Raw genomic sequence first — 24,969 nt, 5'->3', positions numbered from 1 at the left:
TTAGTTTCATAGGTAGAGTTCAGTTATTATCCCTTCGTAGCATATAACACCCAGTGCGCATTACATCACATGCCCTCCTTAATGCCCATTACCTAGTTAATCCCTTCTGCCCGCCCACCAAAAATATAATAAAATAAAAAAAGAAAAAGAAAATAAGGATGCATTCCAAGAAATAGTATGCGGCTGCTATTGCCTAGTGATCAGTAACTTTAATCATTGTTCAAATATATCAGAAACTTAAAGACTTAGGTTACAGAGAACCTGAGATGATTTGCTTTGGATACACATGACTGACACAAGTAGCTTTTATCAAACTGCAAAACATAGACTGTTATATTGTTATTGTAGGAATAATTAGCAATATGTATTTATAGAATTCCTAATACATGTGTGTGTTAGAGAATGTTGAGATGGGTTTCTCATTTTTCTTCTTTTGTCAAAGTAACACATAGTTAACATCCACCAGATTTAATTTTGTAAGGATAGGAATCAAATCATGTTTTGCATACCTTAGTACTTAGGTATTCACCAAACTAGCCATATATTAGGTCCCCTAAATACACTTGTTGAAAGAAAAACAATAAAGAAAGGAAGAAAGGGTGGAGGGAAGTAAACAGAGAGGTAGGGAAGGAATAAGGGCAAGTCATAAGCAGAATAAATGTCAAGGAATAAAACACAGGCAAAATTTCACCAACAACTTATAATAATAACAATATTTTATTATGTTTGTTGTACTCATTTTCTAGGGCTGTCATAACAAAATGCCACAGACTGGTGGCTTAAGCAACAGAAATTTATTGTTCTCATAGTTCTGGGGGTTAGAAATTCAAGGTCAAGGTGTTGGCAGGTTTGATATATCCTGAGACCTCGCTCCTTGGCTTGCAGATGTCTGTCTTCTCCCTGTGGCCTCACATGGTCTTTCATCTGTACCTGAGCCCTTGGCAACTTTGTGTGTCTGAATTTCGTCTTCTTATAAGGGCACTACTCAGGTTGGATTAAGGCTCACCATAATGACCTCCTTTTAATTTAATCACCTCCTTAAAGACCCTGTCTTATACAGTCACATTCTGAGTTATTGGAGCAGTGGGTACAATTCAACCTATATGGCTAGTTACAGTACTTTTTTTCCTTTTTTTTTTTTTTTAGCATGCATTTTTTTTTAAACCAGTATAAATAACATAAAGTGTTATATTAGTTTCAGCTGTACAAACATAGTGATTCAATAATTCTATACTAATTGCTGCTCATCATGATAAATGTACTCTTAATCACCTTCACCTATTCAACCCAAACTCTCAGCCACCTCCCCTCTGGTAATCACTAGTTTGTTCTTATATTCGGTCAGTGTTGTTTTTGTTTTGTTTTGTTCCATAGCATAGTTGACATGGAATTTTTAAACTTTCTTATATGCTTAACATTTTTATTTTAAATATTTTACCATACCACCAAACACTTGGCAAATACTAATGTAACAACTTAAATACTATTACTTCTATATATTAACAAATTCTCCTATTTGGTCATATAAGTTGTTTTCAGTGTTGGCTCATAATAGTACAATAATACCATGTGTATCAGTAGTTGTTGAAATTTCATATTCTTTAAGCTTCTTGATGCTGGCAAGGGGTCCTTGGAATTCAGAATGATGTGGTCATTTATGTTTTTTATTTCCCATAAGAGAGCATCATGATGTGCTTAATAAAACTGAAATGTGGAAAGTATCCTTCTCTAACATGGATATGTTTAAAAGAAGTAAATTGCTCCAAACATGTACAAAGAGGCATTCAGAAGCTTTAATGAAGTAACAGGCTGAAGGTTATTTATTTGGGTCCAATCTTGCTGGGTTTTTTTCTTTTACATTTCACCACACTGAAATTAGACTTTAGTATTATAATAAAATGAAAGCAGCTGAATGATGTAATAGCTTAAAAAATAAAAACAAAACAGACTATCTTCTGACATTGAACATGTGTAAAGCAAGGACAGAATATATATATCTTCTTTGATACACACACACACACACACACACGATACTGTTTCTGAACTGTGGCTGAGACGACCTTTCTAAAGTCTTGCTTGGCATATGGAAAGTGTATTTTTCTATTTAGCACTAACAGCTGCTGAAAATGTGCCCAGCCTTTACCTGTGTGTTTATATGGCAGAACTCACTGGGTCATGTAATGGGCTCAGTGTTCAGCTACAGACCTAGCTCTGCTTCTCTAGGCTATTCTTCTTAAAGGGACCTGGCTTGAGGCCTAGAATTCCAGGTGGTCTTACCTGATTTAGCTAAAGAGGTGTCAGGCCTTTAAGGATCCCATAAATGTGAAAAAACAGGGAAACTCAAGGCTTACCTAATTCTGTCCCAAATTAACCATGAAGAATCCAGTGTAATAAGACTTTTCTATTATTATCATTATTATTACTATTTCTTTAAATCAGTTGTCAGCAAACTTTTTTCTGGAAATAGCTAGATACTAAATGTTTTAGGTATTATAGGTATTTGTTTTTAAACTGTTTAAACATGCAAAGCCATTGTTATCTCAAGTCATACTAAAGAGGCTATGTACTGAATTTGGTCCATGGGCCATAGTTTTCTTTTGTCCTCCAAGTTGCACAGAAGAGATGGCAAATCTAGAGGTATTCTGTAGTAGCAGCTTTTTCTTTTGTTTTGTTTTGTTTTGTTTTCAGTTTTAAATCTGTTGCTTACTTTATTTTGGTTAGACCCTATTTTCTGTGTACAGAACTTGCCTCACAAGGAGACCAAATTAGCCCTCTGACATAACATTCCAGAAGTTTTAAAAAAGATAATCGAAAAATTACTTTAAATGGATGGGTGCAGCAAGCTGAAATGGACTGTCCATTGACTATCCGTTTCTAATGTGGTTGCCAAAAAACAAAAGTGCCTAGTGCTTAATGTCCTCAACAGTTTCAGAAGATTCTACAGTGTCAAAGAATTTTGATACCAAGTTGTGCCTTTTACATAGTTTTAATACCACTAGTATTTCTATAACAGTCGATTGTGCATTCAGATTTTTAAGCACTAAAGCATGAATAAGTGTGTTTCTATATCTTCATCTGTCTTAGCCAATCATCTGCACATCTACCCTATCTAAACAACCAATTTATATAATTTATAAAATGTATATAATTAATTTCAACATATAACATTTTGCAGCTTTTAATAAAAGGTTTTAATCCTTTTGTTGTTGTTGTTTAAATGGCATTTCCAGAGAGCTAATATTAAGTATCAACATCAGAAAGTTAACATCTCTAGGTTGTCTGAGTGGCTCAGTCATTAAGTGCCTGCCTTTGGCTCAGGTCCTAGGATCCTGGGATCAAGTCCCATATCGACTCCCTGCTCAGCCAGGAGTCTGCTTCTCCCTCTCCCACTCCCCCTGCTTGTGTTCCTTCTCGTACAGTGTCTGTCTCTGTCAAATAAATAAATAAAATCTTTTAAAAAAAGAGCTAACATCTTTAGGACCCTTGAGGGCACTGGGTACAAGAATTTTGATGTGATGAAATATAACAACTAGATCCATCAAGAGGCTGGGGCACAGAAACAACATTTTTTCCATGTCCTGTTCTTCCCTAGTGTAGGAGCTCTTCTTTCACCTGAGGGCCAGTGACCATTCCAACAATTTCCAATTGTCTACCATCTATTTGTGTATATTTATTTGCACACACAGTGTTTGTTTGCTTACTCTTTGGTAGCATTCCCCACTTAGAGTTCAAGATAGAAAGTTGCATTCATTTGAAATGTCTATGAAAAATTAAGAGAATGTAATCCAATTACCTCACTGGAATCTAGCCAAACTCCTAAAGCATTCATCTTACAAAATTGGGTATTAAAATCTGTAGTGACAGTTTTTGGTCCAAACTTAAATTTTAGGCCTCAGTCTAAAGAAAATATTTTTAATTGGAGAGTTACTCTCAAGGAGTTTTTTTTTTTTTTTTTTTTTTTTTCAAAACATGTTTTATGATTGTTCTTTGGGTGAGTTTTGAGACAAGAAACTTACTTAATTGGATGATCTATAGAAAGATCTATTTTTAGATGAGCAATTATACCACAACTACAGACTTAAAGTAAAATGTTGACTCATAGTATTTTACTTAAAAGCAGCATATGTCATGAACTTTTGAGTAAAGTGCATTACTTCCTGGTCACTTATGATATTGTAACATGAATATATTAGCTATTGAATATATCAGCCCAGTAGAATATGTGAGTGCACTAAGTTCTGAAATAATCCATTACAATTTTTTGAGATGGGAAAATTCCATTAAATCTACTCTCTCATGCAAGATATGGGAAAATGGAATAATGGAAATATGAACTACCCCATCAAACATAAAACTCAAGGCAGACAGTGTCAAACCTAGGTGTCAAACTTAAGACTGACTCAAAGATTATTAACTACTTTAATGTTTTATACACACACACACACACACACACACACATTCAACTGAGCTTTTTCAAAAGTTCAGTAAAACAGCTTTTCTATGAAATGTAATTCCCTTCTAGCAGACCATTTTTTCATCTCTTGCTTTCCAATGGGAAATATTTGAATAATATCCTTGGGTGTTATAAACTTAATTTACTTCTATCAGGTACTTTTCTGGCTTTTAGACATCTGAAAGTGACAGAGCTGTGCTTTAATACAGACCAGTCATAAACCATAGCATTTGATCTAGATTATTCCATGTCTTTTATTGGGAAAAAAGAATACTACTTTTCTGTAATTTGTGCTACACAATTAGGTTTCTCAATTTAATAATGCTATTTCAAAAAATGTTAAAATAAATGAGATAATATTCAGTACTTGGTACATGGAAGTTTCAAATATTTCAAATATTTATTGACATTTTAACCCATGCTAAGATGGGTAATAATATTAACCAATTAGTTTTAGTACTGCCAAAGTTCATTTTAATCTGTACTAGTTTACATATATTACCTGTAGATTGGATGTATGGATTTCCTTTTGAAATTAAAATAGGTAATGTAAGAACATTTATAGGTTTAGGCCTTTCTTCTTCTTCCTTTGAACTTGACTATTGTAGGAGAAAACAATGAATCTAGGAAGACTGAGGAGACCTGGACAAGTAGAGGGATCCAAATAGGTTTTTTGAAGAGAGAGTTTTAGGATGATTACAGAGAGGGATAAATACTGTGGAAATAGCTATTGTGAAAAGATGAAATAGATTTCAGAAGTTTAACAATGTATTATGAATAGGATCCCCTTTTATAACAGTTTAAGAGGATTATAAAGTGTTCAGATTACTTTGTAAATAACCCATTCGACTTGAGCCAATATGGAACTGGGAAGACCCTTGACTAACTCTATGTGGATTATGTTTTCGGAGCTAGGCTTTAGGGTTTAATATTGAGCTATATTTCAGACACAAGTCTGAAAAATGCCAAAATACGTCAAAGCATATTTTCTTGGTGGTTATAACATCACTAGGCTTATGGTGCAAACAGTAAAGATTTACCCTAAAGACCTTTAATGTGGAGAGAAGAGAGGGACTAGAGACCACTCAGAGACCTAATGGGCTTCCTTGTGAAGTTGAAAACTGGAAGTATGTTTGAAATTCAACCTCCACGGGCTCAGACTCTCTTAAATTGGAAACCTTTGTGGATGACAGAAGTCAAAGTAGCTATGTTTAGGCTAGTTCACGGCATTTATTCAGCTCCAATGATAGAAGATTCTCTGGGAAATTGGCTGGTACTTTAAGTCTTGCTTTAGAACTGCTGACACGGGTTACTTGTATTAGAAACTTGAGAAATTTATGTGGAGTTCTTTGTGGAAAACTAGAAGAGTAGTATTCATGGTCCTGGTTAGAGCATGCTACTAAAATGTTCTAGTCGTGATAATCATTTGGCAGAAAAATACAACTAGCTAAAGGTCTTTGGATCAACTGCAGGGATTGCTCGTGGTCTGAAAGTCACCCAGCTTCTGTTTGTATTGCAACCTGCTTCACATTGGCTTCAAAACTAGTGCAAGGTGATTTGTCTGTATTCATGTGTTGAAAAAATGTTTGCATATCAACAAGGTAAGGTACTTATATGTAGAGAATGGAGAGATTTCAACAACAATCTGCTAGGAGAAGGTATAGGTATTTTGGTAATAAAACTAAGACCACCCATTGAAATCAACAAAAGCAGGCCAACACCAAGACATATTGTTATTAAATTTGCAAAATACAGTGATAAAGAAAAAACAAATCTTAAAAGCAGCAAGTGACCTGACAAGGGAAGATCCATAAACCTAGCTGTAGATTTCTCCACAGAAACTTGGCAAGCCAGAAGACAGTGGAGTGATATATTCAAATGTCTTTGGGGAAAATTCTGCAACCAGGAGTATTCTATCCAGCAAAGCTATCATTCAGAATAGAAGGAGAGATAAAGAGCTTCCCAGACAAAAAATGAAGTAGTTTATGACCACAAAATTAGCTCTGTAGGATATATTAAATAGGACTCTGAGTGGAAAAGGTAAAACCAAAAATGATAAAGATAAGAACAGGACAAGAAAATCTCCAGGAAAAAAAAAAAGTAATAAAATGGCACTAAATACATATCTGTCAATAATTACTCTGAATATAAATGGACAAAATGGTCTAATCAAAAGACATAGGGTGTCTGGATGGATTAGGAAAAAAAAAAAGCTTGGGGCTCCTGGGTGGCCCAGTGGGTTAAGCCTCTGCCTTTGGCTCAGGTCATGGTTTTAGGGTCCTGGGATTGAGCACTTCATCAGGCTCTCTGCTCAGCAGGGATACTGCTTCCCCTTCTCCTTCTGCCTATCTCTCTGCTTATTTGTGATCTCTCTCTCTGTCAAATAAATAAATAAAATATTAAAAAAAAAGCAAAATCCATCTATATGTTGCTTACAAGAGACTCATTTTAGACCCAAGGACACCTGTACATTGAAAGTGAGGGGCTGGAGAACCATCTATTATGCTAATGGACATCAAAAGAAAGGTGGACTAACAATACTTATATCAGACAAACTAGATTTTAAAGCAAAGATTAACAAGAGATGAAGAAGGGCACTCTTCAGTGCCTTCAGTGGATGTCCCTCTCACTACTGTTGTTTAGCATAGTACTAGAAGTCCTAGCCTTAGCATTCAGACAACAAAGAAATAAAGGGCATCCAAACCAGCAAGGAAGAAGTCAAACTTTCACTATTTGCAGATAGCATGATAATCTAAATAGAAAACCTGAAAGCCTCCACCCCAAAATTGCTAGAACTGATACACAAATTCAGTAAAGTCACAGGATACAAAATCAATGTACAGAAATGTGTTGAATTTGTGTATACCTGTACTGAAACAGCCGAAGGAGAAATAAAGGAATCAATCCCATTTATAGTTGCACCAAAAACCATAAGATACCTAATAATAAATCTAACCAAAGAGGTGAAAGACCTGTAGTTCAAAAACTATAACGAAAATAATTGAAGAGGACACAAAGAAATGGAAAGACATTTTATGCTCATGGATCAGAAGAACAAATATTACTATAATGTCAATATGACCCAAAGCAATCTACTCATTTAGTGCAATCCTAAATACTGGTAACATTATTTAGGGAACTAGGACAAATAGTCCTGAAATTTGTATGGAAGCACAAAAGACTCCCAAATAGCCAAAGCAACCTTGAAGGAAAAGCAAAACCGGTGGCATCACAATTCTGGACTTCAAGTTATATTACAAAGCTGTAGTGATCAAAATGGTATGGCGGTAGTGGTAAAAAAATAGACACATAGAACAATAGAACAGAATAGAAAATCCAGAAATGAACCCACAACTGTGGTTAAATTAATCTTCAACAAAGCAGGAAAGAATATCCAGTGGGAAAAAGACAGTTTCCTCAACAAATGCTGTTGGGGAAAACTAAACAGTAACATGTGAGAGAATGAAACTGGACTACTTTCTTACACCATACACAAAATAAATTCAAAATGTATGAAAGACCTAAATGTGAGATAGGAAACTATTAAAATCCTGGAGAAGAACACAGGCAGTAACCACTTTTATATTAGCTGTAGCAACCTCTTGCTAGATATGTCTACTGAGGCAAGGGACACAAAAGCAAAACTAAACTATTGGACTACATTAAAAAAAAAAAATCTTCTGCATGGCAAAAGTAAAAATCAACAAAATTAAAAAGACAACCTTGGAATGGGAAAAGGTATTTGCAAATGACATATCTGGTAAAGGGTTAGTATCCAAAATTTATAATGAACTTATCAAATATCCAAAGAGTGAATAATCCAGTTAAAAAATGGGCATAAAACATGAATAGATGTATTTCCAAAGAAGACATAGAGATGGCCCACAGACACATGAAAGGATGCTTGACATCACTCTTCATCAGGGAAATACAAGTCTAAACAACAATGAGTTATTACCTCATACTAGTCAGAATGGCTAAAAGTAACAACACCAGGAAACAGGATGTGCTGGCAAGAATACGAGAAAGGGGGATACACTTATATTGTCCACAGGAATACAGTCTGGTGCAGAGTGTCTGGAAAATAGTATGAGGGTTCTTGAAAATGTTAAAAACAGAACAACCCTGTGGGCCTCTGGGTAACTCAGTTGTTAAGCATTTGCCTTTGGCTCAGGTCCTGATCCCAGTGTCCTGGGATCAAACCCCAAGTCGGGTTCTCTGCTCTGTGGAGAGCCTGCTTCTCCCTCTTCCTCTGCAGCACCTCCTGATTGTGCTCTCTCTGCTGTCTCTCTGTCAAATAAATAAATAAATAAATCTTAAAAAAAAAAAAAAGACAAAACAAAACAGAACTATCCTGCAATAGTGAAATCTGGCAATTTCACTATTAGGTATTTACCCAAAGGATACAAAAATACTAATTCTAAGGAATAGATGCACTCCATTATTTATAGCAGCATTATCCACAATAGCCAAATTATAGGAAGAGCCCAAATGTCTATGGATCAATGAATGGATAAAGGTATATCTATCTTTCTATTCTTTCTATCTACCTACCTACCTATTATTATTATTATTATATGATATATAATAGATGATATACTGTATAATATATAATATATATATTATATTATATATAATATAATATTTCTCAGCCATCAAAAACAATGAAATCTTGCCATTGGTAACTTCATAAATGGAACCAGAGTATTACGCTAAGCAAAATAAGTTAGTCAGAAAAGACAAATACCATATGATTTCTCTCATATGTGGAATTTAAGGGAAAAAATGAGCATCTGGGAAAAAAAAGAGAGAAAGAGAAAGCCAAACCAAGAAACAGACTCTTAACTGAAAAGAGCAAACTGAATAAGGAGGGCAGCTTTTGTGATGAGCATTGCGTGTTTTATGCAAGTGCTGAAACGCTAAATTGTACACCTGATTGTTTGTATGTTAACTAATTTGAATTTAAAAAACAAAGCAAAAACAAAAACTGACACCAAACTACAGAGCTCATATTTATAGCAGGAAGATAGACTCAGTGTACCTGTGTGGCTACCCGTATGGTTTCTGTCTCTTGTTAATGAATTACCAACAAATCAGATGCTGTCTTGTGTGGATAAAGGGACACCTAAACCTTAGTCAGGAAGAGTCCCAACAGCTCACCCAAAGTTCTGTATGGAGGCCTTGCCAACCTACTGTTTTCCTTATGACAGTATTAAACAAGAGTACTGGAATTACCTGATCTTCTAAGCCCTAGTGTTTTATAGGCTCAAGTAGGAGTGCAGATAGACCTGTGCTTGCTGAAAGAGCATCTAGTTGCAATCTCAATCCATGAGGGGGAAAAAAAATCCAGTGAATTGTAAACCTTTCTTACTTTCTATAGAGTCCCTGGAGTTAGGTGCTACAGTAGGTAGCATGTTTAATTGGTGTTCTACTGCTCCAGGTGTGCTAGTCAGAGACTTGGGAGTCACCCTTATGTCTAATCGTGGCCAAAGTGTGAAGGGGACTCCAATTACAGATTGTTCTAGTGTACTCTTGCACCATATGCCCACCTATGACAGTTACTGCTTACCTACCCTCCTCTCTCCAAAACCATCAATACCATCACCACCACTCTTCTGTCTGTGACCAGGTCCTTTAGGGGGAAAAAATCTGTATCTATATCTATCTATCTCTTCTATCTATCTATCTATCTATGAAATCTTACATACACACACACACACACACACACACATACATACAGACACACACACATACACACACAGTCTGCCTTCTCCCTCTGTGGAACACAAAAAAATATCCAAAACAGTGTTTCTCAATTTTGGCTGTGATTAAGTTCACTTGGAAAGGGTTTTTTAAAATGTCTGGGTTCCATCCCGAGGATAGATTTAATTGGTTTGGGGCTCCAGCACTGAATTTAAAAATTGTTTTAAATTTAATTAAAAAGAAAATTTTTTTTAATTTTTAAAAAATTTTTAAAAGGCTCTCCAAGTGATTCTAAGGCAGAAACAAGACTGCTTTAACCAGAACACTTAAATAGGAAAGAGGATGGGGTTAGGGAGGAGCTGATTGTTGGGTATTTAGATCCTTTTCCCCTTCCCTACCTCTCTCTATGTGGCTTTTGTATTTTTGTGATGTTGATCAGAGTCCTAGGTTATGTGGGAAATTAGAACTCTTAGAGAAGATTGTTTAACACCGGAAAGTGAAAGCTGCTCTGGAGAAGAAAGAATGAACAGGTTAAATAGTGGTCAGGGGTGGCAAAGGTAGAAAATATCGTTACCCAAATTGTCCAGGCTAGAAAGTTAGGGAAATTTAGATGGAGGAAAAAGAATCTGAGGATATCTCCAGATATATGGGTTACAAGGAGATCAGGAAGTCAGATTTCAAGAGGATTTATTTTGTTTTTGTTTTTGTTTGAAAAAAAAACAAGGAAATAATTTACTAGTCTAATGTTTCTTTAAATATGACACAGACTTGACATGAAGTCATAATATAGTTTACCTCTATGTTGCTTATATCTTTGTAACATTTATCTCTGGTTCAGACCCAGTCTAAAATAGAAGGTTCGCATTAAATGTTAAATAACTTCCATTTTTCCAAACAGAAACGGTTATAATAGTTGCAAGCTCCAGCCATAGTTCCCCTAAACTAAAGGTTTAAGTGAAAATTCATTTGAAATACAATCTAATGTTCCAGCTTATAACTTCTTGCAATGGCCAGGGTTAGATTTTACTACTCAGAAGGGAGCTTTTGGATGTGGGCCTCCTGAAATCTGCATTGTCAACATAACCAATAGGGAAATCCTTTTCTGAGGCAAAGTAAGGTAGAGATCTGAAATGAAATAGATAATCAAAACGCCAAATATGGGGGGAAAAAAAAAAGCCAAAGGGAAAAATAGGTTGTTTTTTTTTTTTTTCTTTTCATAAGCATTACTTCCAATGCTGTTTTTCAGTATCCCAGCCCAATTTGGAACACAGTAGCTACGAACAAAAGTGGTATGACTTCTTGAATTGCTGATTGCAAAGTGACAAAACATAGCCCTCTGTGGAGTTGATCTGAAACAGCAACCTTCCAAAATTAGAGCACTTGACAGGAAAGCTGGAGAGAAAGGGGGAAAATGGATCAAAATAAAAGCAAGTCAATTTTTATGGACTTAGTTTCCCTTTGTATTTGAGAGCGCCACAGACAGAAAGGCAATTACTAGGGTGGCTATCACATCTGATGTTTTCTGATTGGCTATCTTTTAGTTGAATTTCTGCTTCAAGGTCTGCTACTGCTCTTCACATTCTGGGTTGTCTGGTACTGCTGCTGCTAAAAAGAAATGTTGTTTTAGAGTTTTTTTTCTTGCTTCTGTACACCCCTGTAAGGCACCGTGTCTCATTTCATCTTTCCTTCATTCAGACAACCATATTTAAATTGCACCCACTGTTTGGGCATCTATCAGATGCTACATTAGGCTTAGTGTTTTTAAAAGCACAGAAGTTAAATAGCCAATTATTCAGTTTTTTTCTTTGTTTTGTTTTGGGCATTTGCCATGTCTTGTTGGTTGTTATCCTTTGTGTGTTTAATTCAAGACACACTACAATTCAGCAGATACCAAAATACATGATATCATTATTGTCCCAAAAGTTTTCAATTTAGGGAAACCTGGGTGGCTCAGTTAGTTAAGAGTCTGCCTTCGGCTCAGGTCATGATCCTAGGTTCCTGGGATCGAGCCCCACATGGGGCTTTCTGCTCAACAGGGAGCCTATTTCCTCCTCTCTCTCTCTCTCTGTCTGGCTCTCTGCCTACTTGTGATCTCTGTCTGTCAAATAAATAAATAAAAATCTTTAAACTGCGTAAGCTTTTCAAAGACCTAACAGCTTTACAATCGAGTCCTAAAATAGTCTATTTGTAGTATTTTAAAATTTAGAATTAATAGATTATTTGATTCCCGTGATTATTTTCCATTGGAGATTTAATGGCTGTTCAGACAGACTTGTTGCATTTTATTTAAAGTAGCAAAACCAGGTGTTAAGTGCCAAGTATGTGTAAGGTACTACCAAGGACACTTTGACATTGAGATAAATAATCCACCTTCCTGATTATACTGCCTGTTAAAGTAATGAAACAAAAATATACAGAACCATAAATATGTAGGTTGTTATCCATGAATTGGGTCTCAAGGTCAATGACTAATGTGCCAATAATGTATAATAAAGATCATCTTCTAAAATTTCATAAATTGCCCATAGATTTCTGTGTCCAGGGTTTTGCCTGTGTTGTACAGTCTTTCAGCAAATCTAGATATAGTCCTTTGTCTTTTGAATAGAATGTTGTTTGGTTGGTTGGGCCCCAGATAAGGTTGTTGGCTTGTTCATAAGTTATTTTAATAGCAAAACAAAATAAAGCAAAACATAAAATAAAACACTACTTAAAAAACACACACACACACACGCACACACACAAACACAACCCTACTCCTGTTATTAGGACTGGTGTGTTTATTTGTATATTCATAATTTTAAAAACGTATGCTGTATCTCTACTGTATTAAAATACTATGATAAATACGTTAGGAGAAGTACTAACAGGGCTGTGGGATTTAATGGAGAAAAAGCTCTCACCATAATAAAGGGTTCAGAAAGAAACTTCAGGGATTCCTGGGTGGCTCAGTCGGTTAAACTGCTGACTTTGGTACAGGTCATGATCCCAGAGTTCTGAGATCAAGCCCAGTATTGGGCTTTGTGCTCAGATGAGAGTCTGCTTCTCCTTCTCCCTCTGTCCCTTCCCTTGCTTATGCTCACTCTCTCTTTCTCTCTCAGGTAAATAAAGTCTTAAAAAAAAAACAAAAACGAAGAAAGAAAAGAGGGAAACTTCAGAAAAGAAATAAAATTTGAGATGTTGCACTCTGGGCCAAGCACACATAGAATAAAAAATTAATATAAATTGAAATAAAGTATGTTTAAATGAATTGTAAGCAGACCGTTCTATAAGAGGTTAGAATATGAGTTGGGCATTAGGAGGTGATGATGTCTGGATGAGCAGGTTGGACGCTGCCATTACTATTATTAATTCTGTATCTTACCTGGTAGAGAAAGAAAGTCATTATGACTGCATGTTTGCGTCCATCCATCCATTGGTTCAAATTTATCCTCTCTTTTCTCTTTTGATCAACTCACTTGTACTTGGGACTTTCAGAACATAAAACTACTCTAATTTAAAAAGAGCAACCTTTTCCCATTACTTATGAAAAATAAAAGTTTTCACATTTTTATCAAGTCATTTTTCTCAGAAATTCAATTCAGGATCTTGTTTGAGTCCCACTCCAACTCCAAACATTTTTTATAATTATTATTGATAATAATAATTTATAATACCTTTAAGATACAGTAGTTAAATGAAATCAACTTTTGCATTGGACAAAATTGATTGAAAGACAAATATCCTAAACAAGTGTTAGAGTAGTTGATAATATTTAAACCTAGATAAGATAAAATGAAGTTCTATTAGCTCACTATAAAAATTTCTGTTCTTTGTGATTTGGTAAATCAGGAAAATGCAGTTATTTTTACATATGAGATATCTCATTCCAAAATATGCCTATTAATAGTTATATACTTAGAAGTGCTGCAATGCCAGTGTTCACGTAAATAAATTAGTATAACCCCCAAAATGATATAATATTATATGTAATTTTTTATTACTATTTCAATATATATAGGTCATTCATAGTTGGATTCAAGCAATGTGTGAATTATGATTTATGATTTATCACTCCAATTGATACTGTTTTCTAAATGGACACAGATAATTTTTTTGTTTCTTTTTTTGGATGCAGACAAATTTTGAATAACTTTTCAGTGGCTAGTGTAATCTTCAAATACCTCTGGCACTCACCATGTAACACAGGATGTTCTGACATGAGCTAATATACGTAAGGCACATAAATAACATATTTTCATGAATTTGATAATTTTCCAATGCTGTGATGGCAGCGGAAACCTGTGACTTCTATTTATCCATATGGCCCTTAAGTAGCAGATGCTTAGAGAAATTGATGAAAGGTGTGAGTCATATTATCTGCAGGATTTTCCTAATTCTTTTCCCCATTTGTCAAAACATTACATAAAAGAATGATAGTTTATGGGTAACAAAATAAATCCTGCATTTCAAAAGTCTGTCATATTTTTTATGCTTAGTATAATATCTCTTTTCTGCCAAAGGCTGTTAACACTTAAATTAAAAAGCTGATAGGATGTTGTCTCATTGTTTACAAATGTCTAATATGTGAAGCAGTTTTGGTTATTTTCTCATCTCATTATAGAATTTCACAGTAATCTAGAAACTAGCATCTTGAAAGTGTGTTACATTGTAACATAATTAAACTAGCTCTTAACCATTGATTGTGACCCTTGGTAAGAAATATATGTTACATCATGACCCAGTTACAACAGTTGTATATTTTCAATAGATAAAGGTAACTAAAAGGAAAGTTTTACAAAGCAACATTTAACATTTCTAACAGATTCCAATATTTTGTCTTTCAATTTTATTTTTTAAAAATAATGTTTATAATCCTACACTCAGTATATTATAATCAGGGGCTGCCTGGGTGGCTCAGTGGGTTAAGCCTCTGCCTTCAGCTCAGATCATGATCTTGGGGCCCTGGGATCGAGTCCCGCATCGGGCTCTCTGCTAGGCAGGGAGCCTGCTTCTCCTCTCTCTCTCTCTCTGCCTGTCTCTCTGCCTACTTGTAATCTCTCTCTGTCGAATAAATAAAATAAAATATATATATATATATATATATATAATCAAATGAGTAAGTGTATGTTCTTTTGTTAGTTTCCATATTTTGCTTATTTCCATATTTAAGATACTACTGTATCTTCCATGAACTAGAATTTTATTTTGTTTTATTACTTTTTAAAGATTTTATTTATTTATTTAACAGAGAGATACATGGCGAGAGAAGGAATACAAGCAGGGGGAGTGGGAGAGGGAGAAGCATGTCTCCCACTGAGCAGGGAGCCCAATGTGGTGCTTGATCCAGGATGCTGGGATCATGACCTGAGCCAAAGGCAGCTTTTAATGACTAAGCTACCCAGGTGCCCCCATGAACTAGGATTTTAAAAATACTTTATATTAAAGGAAACACAGAATATGTAAAAAAGGTTTTTATTCGTAGTTCATTACTATGAGATAAAAATGTCTCTTTTACTTCATAGATTTCTATAATTGATGGAAATCCTCAGAATTCCATAAGCAGGATGTTCAAAGCTAGAGATCTTCTCGATAGTAGGATGCCACACATTTCTTTCTGTTCATGTTCAAGATTGTGTGCTGCATTGGTGATATCAACATGATAAACAATCTAGAAATTAATTTAAATATTTACTTTATTTTTTTTCTTTTTGGCTTTTATCCAGTTAAAATAGGGTCGACTTTATTTAAATTTCTAAAGCATGAAATTTCTTTGACTGAATATCTGATCATTTGGATTGCCATCCAAATGACAATTTTGATAAACTGAAAACTGTTTCTTTCGAAAATATTGCTTTATACTTGCATTTTTTTAACCAGTTATCTATAACTGAGATTAGTCTCAGTTATAGTCTCTGATCCTGAGTATTTATGTTGGTTAGACATGTAGGAGAAAATAACAATTCCTTTTCTGATTTAGTACTCTAAGTTTTTAGTCAATGCTAGACCTGAGAAACTGTTGGGCACCATGGAAGCTTCAATCCTATATTTACAAAAATGTGTATATTCTAAATGTTTTTCTCAGTGCTTTTCATTTTATCAACCAGGTTACTCTCTATAGAATTACTAAGTTTTACCCTCATGTCATTTTACTTTCTCCTTGCCCAAGTGACTGTTTCCTTGTGTTTCCATTTTTAAAAAACTAGACATGCCTCTTAAGAAAAAATATTCAGAATATCTCATTTGGTATAGTGATTTGCTTTTCTTTGAGGGCTTCCTGAAGACTTGGGACAGTGATTTTGTGTAAATGGAAAGAATAAACACATTTTTTAATGAGGAAAATTATCTATCTATGTATCTGTATGCACACACACACACACACTCTATGTATAGATGTATATACATACGCACACACAGTGAAATGTTCCCTTGTCAGGAACATACTGATAATTGTTTATCTTTCACCAGTCAAGATGCAATCTATGCTTTTTCTCTTCTAAAGGCCCTTAAGGTTTTGTGGATTCCCTAGAATGTAAAATTTCCTTCATCCTCTGAAATCCCTAATAGTATTTATTTGTAGAAAGATTGTTATCTGGTCATGTTATCTTACACTCTAGAGTGTTGTTTGTGCAACCTTTCTTATTTCACATATTTTGGTAGAGGTTAACTCCAGAAAATTGTCCTGAATTGACTTTGTAACATTTGTACATACAAGCAACACTCTAATTACAGGAATAAAGAAGACTGTCTTATGAGGATTTTAAAGGATTTTCCTATTACACACTTTGAAAACAGAAATAACTCAGTCCATCAGACAAGTTGCTCATTTAAATAGATTTTTCTTGAACCCTGTAATATAGTCCAAAGCGCCAAGAATTCTTCTTATTTATAAAATTAGCTTGGAAAGATACAAAGGAGTTTCATAAAGCATCATTAAAAGTATAATATCTCTTACTTTGTTTTTAATGTTTTTAATGTTTTCTCTGCAGCTTATACATGGAATGCTAAAGCAGAATATTACATACTCAAATACACACGTGCACGCGTGCACACACACATACACACACACAGTGCGATAGGTATCTGATAAAGGTTTAAGATAAATAGATCCCCTATCTTCAGGAAGCTTATAAGTCAGATGGAATAAAGCCACATGAATTTGTGAGTATGAAACAAGTGAATGAATGGCTGGAGAGCAGAGAATTATACTCAGCGTTGGTGGGCAGGTGAGGTTGAGGTGAATAGCATGGGGCTGAGTTCTTCAGGAGGAAGTTGTACTGAGTTGTGGTGTAGGATTGGAATTCCAGGTTAGGCAATCTGAAAGTGAGAGTTTTTCGTAAGTCTACATAGTCCCTGGAGGTTGGGTCACTAAAAGATTCTGGACTATGTGATTATTTTCAGACATCTTTGCCTAGTACTGGTATAGAGCTAGTTAAACAAAAGATGGCTGTTATATCCTATACTATCATGAAAAAAATTATAGAAAGGACAACATAAACTATGTAGTCCATGATTTTTATGGACTTGATTATTCATATAAAGCCAAATAAACCCTGTAGACATTTATGTGGTATGATTTGAGAACTACATTTAGATCTACCTAAATTGCCTCCTAATAACTTACTCAACCCCCTAGCCCCCGTCAAACACACATGGGGACATACACACACACTACTCTGCAGTGGCCTGACAGTGACCTGAAAATTTCCTTCCTGACCAAAATAGCAATTAAATATTATGCTGCTAGATAGCACCTTCTATAAATATCTGCATTACCTGGGAGTGGTGACACAAAAATATACTTTCCTCTTTAGCATACGATTATTAGTTAATTTTTCTTTTCTTTTCTTTTTTTTTTTTTTTTGGTGTTTCCGGGTCATCAGTTGGCCTATATCACATTATATCACATGCTTGAAGGAATGAGAACTAAAAGCAAATTTTTGATAGCAGGTAGTATTTTAAGACATTTAGATGTTCCAGATGAGAAAAACCTGGGTGTGGAATGCTGGTTTCAGAGGTCTGGGGAAAGCAGGAAACTAAGAGAAGATTTGCAGCAATTAGGAAGCATGAGAAAGGGGAGCAAAAATGAGGAAAGGGCATCAGGAGGTACTAAAGACCTACTTCTTGGAGCCTCTCGGGTTTATCCAGTTATCACGACCAGAATTATAATGTACTGAGTGAAGGTGGGGCGAGTGATGCCTTAGGTTATTTACTATGGCTCAGACTTCACAAACAGCCAAGCAGGTACAGAAAGGAGGAAAAGTGTCCTTTTTTTAAAGTGATATGTTTGTGTCTTCAATACAGGGGATGAAGGGAGAGACAAAGGGTGGAGGATCATTGGAAAGGACTTGGGTAATATTTGGCTGGTGTCCTTGAGTGATGAGTTGGGGAAGGGCAGCCCTGAGCAGTCACTGTCATGTGGCAATGATTTTTACATCAGCAGCCCGACATATCTGGTAGCAGCAGGAGGGAAAAATAAAATATCTCCTCTGATTGAAACTGTTAGGGGATTCATGGAAAAGGAGCGCAAGTGCCTGAATTGGAAGGAGACTGAGAACGTCAGTTGAAATTTGTTCTCTTTAGGGAGAAAAAAAAATTCTCTGATGAGTGCAAGTAACTGGAGCCTTGCTTCACTCTTTTATAGCTCATCTTAGAAATGATATCCTTGCTTGCCTATAAAAAAAAAAAAAAGGCGTTTGAGGCTTAATTCAGAATGACATCCCCATTTAGGCCATAAATGTTTGAAGCTTAAACTTAAAATCAAACTCGTCTTCCGTTTCTCCACAACATGAACAACCCCTAGGGCACTCCAAGTATTTTTATATGTATAAATTGCCTTTGCTGTACAAAAGTTTTTAAAATTCAGCCTTTGTGTCACAAAGGAATAGGAGAACGTATTAAAAGGGTGGCAATCTCAGCACAAGCTTTAAATTCAGCTTATGTCAGGCAAACACAATTTAGTTCATATGTCTCACGTATCGAAGTCCCTTAAAAAAAAGAAAGAAGGAAGACTCATTATGCCCATAGAAAGTAATTTATAAAGAGACCATGACCAAGAATTGTTTGTTTTAGGCTGTGAAGTGGCAGGGCACTTTCCTGCCTGGATGGAATCAACTAAAAATAACAATGTTTTTTCTACATTTGCAAACAGGATAGGTTGTAGTGAAAAAGCTGCCAATATAAGCCCTTCCATTCCAAAACAGACATTTAGGAGAAGTAAGAATAACATGGGATATGGCAATATTTTTCATGTTGGACAACTGGTGCAGTTTAGTGACTTTTCACGTCAAATTTCAAAGAGGACTGTTTATTTTAATAATGCTGTTTAACTTTGAATGATTTTATTGCCTACCTCCAGCTGTGCACCCTGACTTTTCCAGACATGACCTACCTTGTCTGCTTAATATACCTGAGGTGGCTGTGACAGTCTGTCTACGTAATTTAATAAACAGTTCACATCCCACCTCTCAAGACTCAGGTCTCTGGCAACCCACCTTTCTTGACAGAACTGAGAACCAAGACTTAAACAATAAAATATGCACAGTCAAAATTGCACCACAAAGTCCATGAAACAAGAAATGCTCTTTTCTGTTAGGAGTGTTCCCTTAGAAGCTACAAAATCTTATTTTACTGACAATTTTAACCAGCTTAGTTATCTGGTTGCCAAACCCACTGCTTATTAGGAAACAGCAAATTAGACAAGGGAGCGGGCTGTTAGTACCAGCACAACTGATAGCAGTGAAGAGTGACAACAAGGGAGTTGACAGGTAATCTATAAAAAGCCCACACACTCAAAAAGCACAGGAACTGAGCTCTTTAACAAGGGTAAACAGACCTACAAACTTCAAGAATCTCTAAGGGCATCACTATACAGTAACTGGTACTCCTAATTATGGGTGTAGGTCATAAAAAACTGTTACATTAAGTTCAGGACTTTGATCAGTTAAAAAAAAATATATATATACACACACACACATATATATAATTTATTTTAAAAAGATTTTTCAGTTAGAATAACCATCTTTAACAAAAACAAACAAAAGTTTGGAAGGCTAAAACTTTAGCTGTCATGCTGTTTTGTACATTTTGCTAACTCATTACCCAATATTATAAATGAAAAATGAAGCAACTAGCATTAATATATATGTATATATGTGATATATCTACTATATATAACACATATGTATATATAACGCATACATAAAATATATGTATTACATATAAAATATATGTTACATATCTATACAAATATATATTACATATATACTATATATAAATATATATTGCATGTACAAATGCATATTACATGTGTATTAATGTATACAGTTACATATATATATAAATGAGGTTATTTGACCTATTTAATATACTTAGTATATAGCCAAATTCAAAATCATCATTTAAAATTGTCAATAAGGGCGCCTGGGTGGCTCAGAGGGTTAAGCCGCTGCCTTCAGCTCAGGTCATAATCTCAGGGTCCTGGGATTGAGTCCCGCATCGGGCTCTCTGCTCAGCAGGGAGCTTGCTTCCTCCTCTCTCTCTCTCTCTGCCTGCCTCTCTGCCTACTCGTGATCTCTGTCTGTCAAATAAATAAATAAAATCTTTAAAAAAAAATTGTCAATAAATATCTCAACATGGCTTCTTGTGTCTAGATGACTAACCGTATAACAAAATTTTTCTGGCATGACTAAGGTTGTAGGTTCAATTCCCACTTAGCCTTTTGTCTTTATCTTGTGTCTTGGCCTCCACTTGACCCTCAAAATTGCACAAAAATTAAATCTGCCTCTGCTTCCAGGAGGATAACCAAATAATTACTAGATATTTTTGAAACATTAAATAATAAAAACACATTCATTCACTGAGTTACTTTGTATCTGCAATGAAGAGAGAAAGAAGTAGACGACAATTTGCACCTACTTGTGGCATATGAGCGCAGTGTTAATGTCCCATTATCTTGCAATAAACTTAGAAGACCAATTTTCATATGAAGAAATTGAAACCCACAGAGGAAGCCTGTATCAAATGCAAGATGTTCTTCTTCCCATTAACCCATCACTAGACGGCGCTAAAACAATGTCCATAAATGTTTGTTAGTTGTTCACATTATGGTAAAAATTCAGTTGAGGGCATTTTTGTATGATGCTCTGGTCATAGTTCAATTCTTTTGGTGACTGAGACATTGAAATAAAGGAGGCAAAAGGATGGTTAGTTTTAGTTCTGAATCTAACTACCTTTGGGATCTCGTGCCAGGATTAAGATATGTTTGATAGGCCTTGGAATCCTCTTTTTTAACAAATGAAGAAGAGCCGTCAACTACCTCTAGCCAGAAGCAACACGTTTTACACGATTATAAACAGGAAGCCTAAGTTCTGTAATACCATCAGTGATTACTAGAGTGAGTTCAAGATGCTGAATTGGTTTACAATCAAGTGAGCTTTCTTTTTCGTACATCCCTCACTCTTTTCTTGCCTTCTGTGTCTCTTTCCACTAGTCTTGGAGGGGTGGGGTTGGAGTGGGCAAAGCTGTCCTATGGAAGGGGTTAATGAATGTACATTTCACCAAGTTTGTTTTTTAGGGTATTGTGAACACGTTTAATGTTTGGACAAGAATGCACATCATGAGAGAAACTGTATTTTTGATCTTTCCATAGACAAAGGCAGGCTTTGGGAAAGAGAGAGATTTACCAGATACTTATATTATCAGATTTGAACATAGGTCCAATTTAATGAAGAGCTTAATTTAATACTTCTATTTGGGTTAGCAAGGTATCAACATTTATAGAACCAATTTGAACTTCCCACATATCGTAAACAACTTAACACAGACAAAAGAATGATAGTGTGTGTGTACAGTGTGTAATGATTTAAATTTTCTTATGAAACACTATTGGATAGTTAGTTTATAGTAGTGCTAACTTAGTACACTGCTTGCTTTGTTTTCATTTATTTCTTTTTCCTTACTATTTTTTGTTTTGTTATACATTTCAATTACATAAGTATTAAGTATCTCACATATGTTTTAACTATTAAAGTAATTATGTACCATTAGTCTCAATGGTAATTATGTTTTTAAATTCCAATAATTGCCCTTAGGTTTTCAAAGACTGTGTAGACATCCAGCATGTTATTCTGTTATGCTGTGTTTAAAGGGAAAGGAATATCATATATTTGTTAAATAACCTAATTGGAGAAGAAAAAGATATTAATATTTATTGAGAAACTAATGTGAACCAGATACTCTTTAGTTGGTTTACAGATGCTATTTAATGTTTTAATCATAACAATTCTTTGAGATAAGCATTATCCCACTTAAAAAGAAAGACTCAGAAGCTCTATTTATAGAAAGCAGCACATTTAGGATATAAGGTCATGTCTGTACCCAAAGCGGGTGCTTTTTCAACTATATGATGCTGTCTCCTGGCATTAATTGTTAATTATCCTATGTGGTAGACTATTGACTAGCATAATTTAAATTATTCAGTATCTCTAAGTCTACTACATGCAAGGAATGGAGTTAGATGACACCTGCATACTTTTTACTGAAAATAATCAGGTATTTTATTTGCTTTATAGTCCAAGTTCTTTGTGTGTTTGTTACTAATTATATATTTCTCTTTACTTCTTTCCAATGTACAAATATTTGAAGGTGCATGTTGCAGAATGAGTTTGTATACATGTCATTCTTACAAATAGATGAGTTTTAGCATACAGTCTGCCATACACAACCGTTTCTTCTCCCTTTCTTTTTTTAACATATACTTGAAATTTGTCGATGTCATTTGAGCATGTGTGTTTGTGGAGTGTGAACATAAATATCATATAGCTAAAATTTTCCATCACTTCATTTGTTCTAGAGTGCACTAAACTGTGATTTAATGGGAAATTAAACTGCTTTCTTGCTGGTTTAACCATAAAATGCTTTAGATTTATTTTAGGGCACAGCTTGTGCTGGACCAAAGCTATCACCAGTGTACTGGAGTACAGCCTTTCATTTTATTTTCATAATCTCTCCATATTTCTACAAAAATTAAAAAAAAAAACACTAACTAAGGGAAAAAAATGTATATCTTAGTAAGACCATAGTTGATATTAAGCATCTATACAAAAGTGGTGAGTAATATTAGTTTTGAAGGCTTATTTATTTATGCAGCAGAGTTTATTTTTGCCTTGCAAAAATAAAGGAATCTTGACAAGTTAAAATGACCTATACCATATATTTGTGTTCACATCCAACATCTTATAAAATGAAAGAGAAAAGAGGGCATCATGGACTAAAAAGGTTTAACGATTTAACCAGAATATTCTAGTTCTAGGATATGACTACTTCCTCAGATGAAGTTTCTGTTGGATAGAAACCCATTTTAAATTTTGTTCTGAGTAATTGAATGAACAAGATTTCTCTTAAAATATCTTGATGATTATCTGCTTGATTTGAAAGGATTTCCTGACATTATATTGGAATTATTTTAATCTAACTTCAGAATTAGTGGTTAAGCCTAACTTCTCTGTCACCACCTGGGATGGTAACACAGGACCCATTCCTCTATCCACAGACACATTTAGAAGGTAAATTCATATATGATGACTAGAATGTCTTCAAATTCTAACCCCTAGGGTGTTTAATTTGAAAGCCCTTCTTCTTCAAATAAACTGACCATTCCCTTTCTCCTAGCTCCACCCAATCACACATCTGCTCAATACTGTGGGATAACACAAGCTCACGTCTATTGACAGGACTTGTTTTGCACTGGGTAAAGGTTTCTTTTATAAGGATCCTTTGTGACAGGCTTATTCAATTAACACAACATATTTAAAAATCTTAGCATAATTGGTATAGGAAAAATGTCTTGGGATAAATGACTTAGGAAAATTCAATGGATTATCAGTTTACAAGACATCTGTATTCAAGTGAAGAGGTCTTACAGTAGAAAGTAGAAAGCTGGAGAGAGGTTTATCCCACAGGAGGAAAAGAGGAGGCCTGTGTGGAACCAGAAAGACTAAGGGCAAAGGGATGAATTGGGGTATTGGGACTCTGATGTACCAGTTACAGAGACTAGCAGAGGTTCAGGCGGGAAGGAAAGAAGACATGGATAAGATACTTTCCTAACTTCACAATTTTGTCTTTTTTTTTATATATATACACTTATTTTAAATTGTGGTAAAAACAACATCTTAGTTTACCATCTTAACCATTTTTAAGTGTCACTTAGCAGGAAGTATATTCACAATTTCATAAAGCAGTTCTCCGGAATTTTTTGTTTGCCCAACTAAACCTCTAAACCCATTAAGCGATTTCCCTTGCTCTCCTTCCCCTAGCCCCTGACAACTACCATGCGATACCCTCTGTCTCTAAGAGTTTGACTACTTTAGATACTTTATATGAGTAGAATCTTACAGTATCTGTTTTCTTATGACTGGCTTATTTCACTTAGTGTATGTTCTCAGGTTTCATGCGTGTTATAGAATTTTGTCTAATTTTAGCATGACCTGTATCTAAATCATCTGACTTAAATCTTGTTAAATGTTCTTTGGCAGTTTGTGTGTGTGTGTGTGTGTGTGTGTGTGAGAGAGAGAGAGAGAGAGAGTGCGTGTGCGTGTGTGTGTGTGTGTGTGTGTACTTATGCACCGTGTATTTTAGCTATTGCTAATTTGGATTATAAAACTTCCCGTTAGTGGGGCACCTGGATGGCTCAGTGGGTTAAGCCTCTGCCTTCAGCCCTGGTCATGATCCCAGGGTCCTGGGATCGAGCCCCGCATCAGGCTCTCTCCTTGGCGGGGAGCCTGCTTCTCCCTCTCTCTCTGCCTGCCTCTCTGCCTACTTGTGACCTCTCTGTCTCT

At 35.2% G+C, this 24,969-nt stretch overlaps 1 protein-coding gene across 1 annotated transcript in view; it reads left to right on the top strand.

Moving 5' to 3' along the window:
• LRP1B (LDL receptor related protein 1B) overlaps window positions 1-24,969 on the top strand; it is a 1,620,129-nt gene that overhangs the window by 191,970 nt on the left and 1,403,190 nt on the right. The window lies entirely within an intron of this gene.

The sequence above is a fragment of the Mustela putorius genome, unplaced genomic scaffold (genome assembly GCF_011764305.1).
Source record: "Mustela putorius furo isolate JIRA1106 unplaced genomic scaffold, ASM1176430v1.1 tig00003867_pilon_pilon_pilon, whole genome shotgun sequence".
Taxonomy (NCBI): domain Eukaryota; kingdom Metazoa; phylum Chordata; class Mammalia; order Carnivora; family Mustelidae; genus Mustela; species Mustela putorius.
The sequence above is the reverse complement of the archived record's forward strand: the minus strand, read 5'-3'. Positions and strand labels throughout refer to the sequence as shown.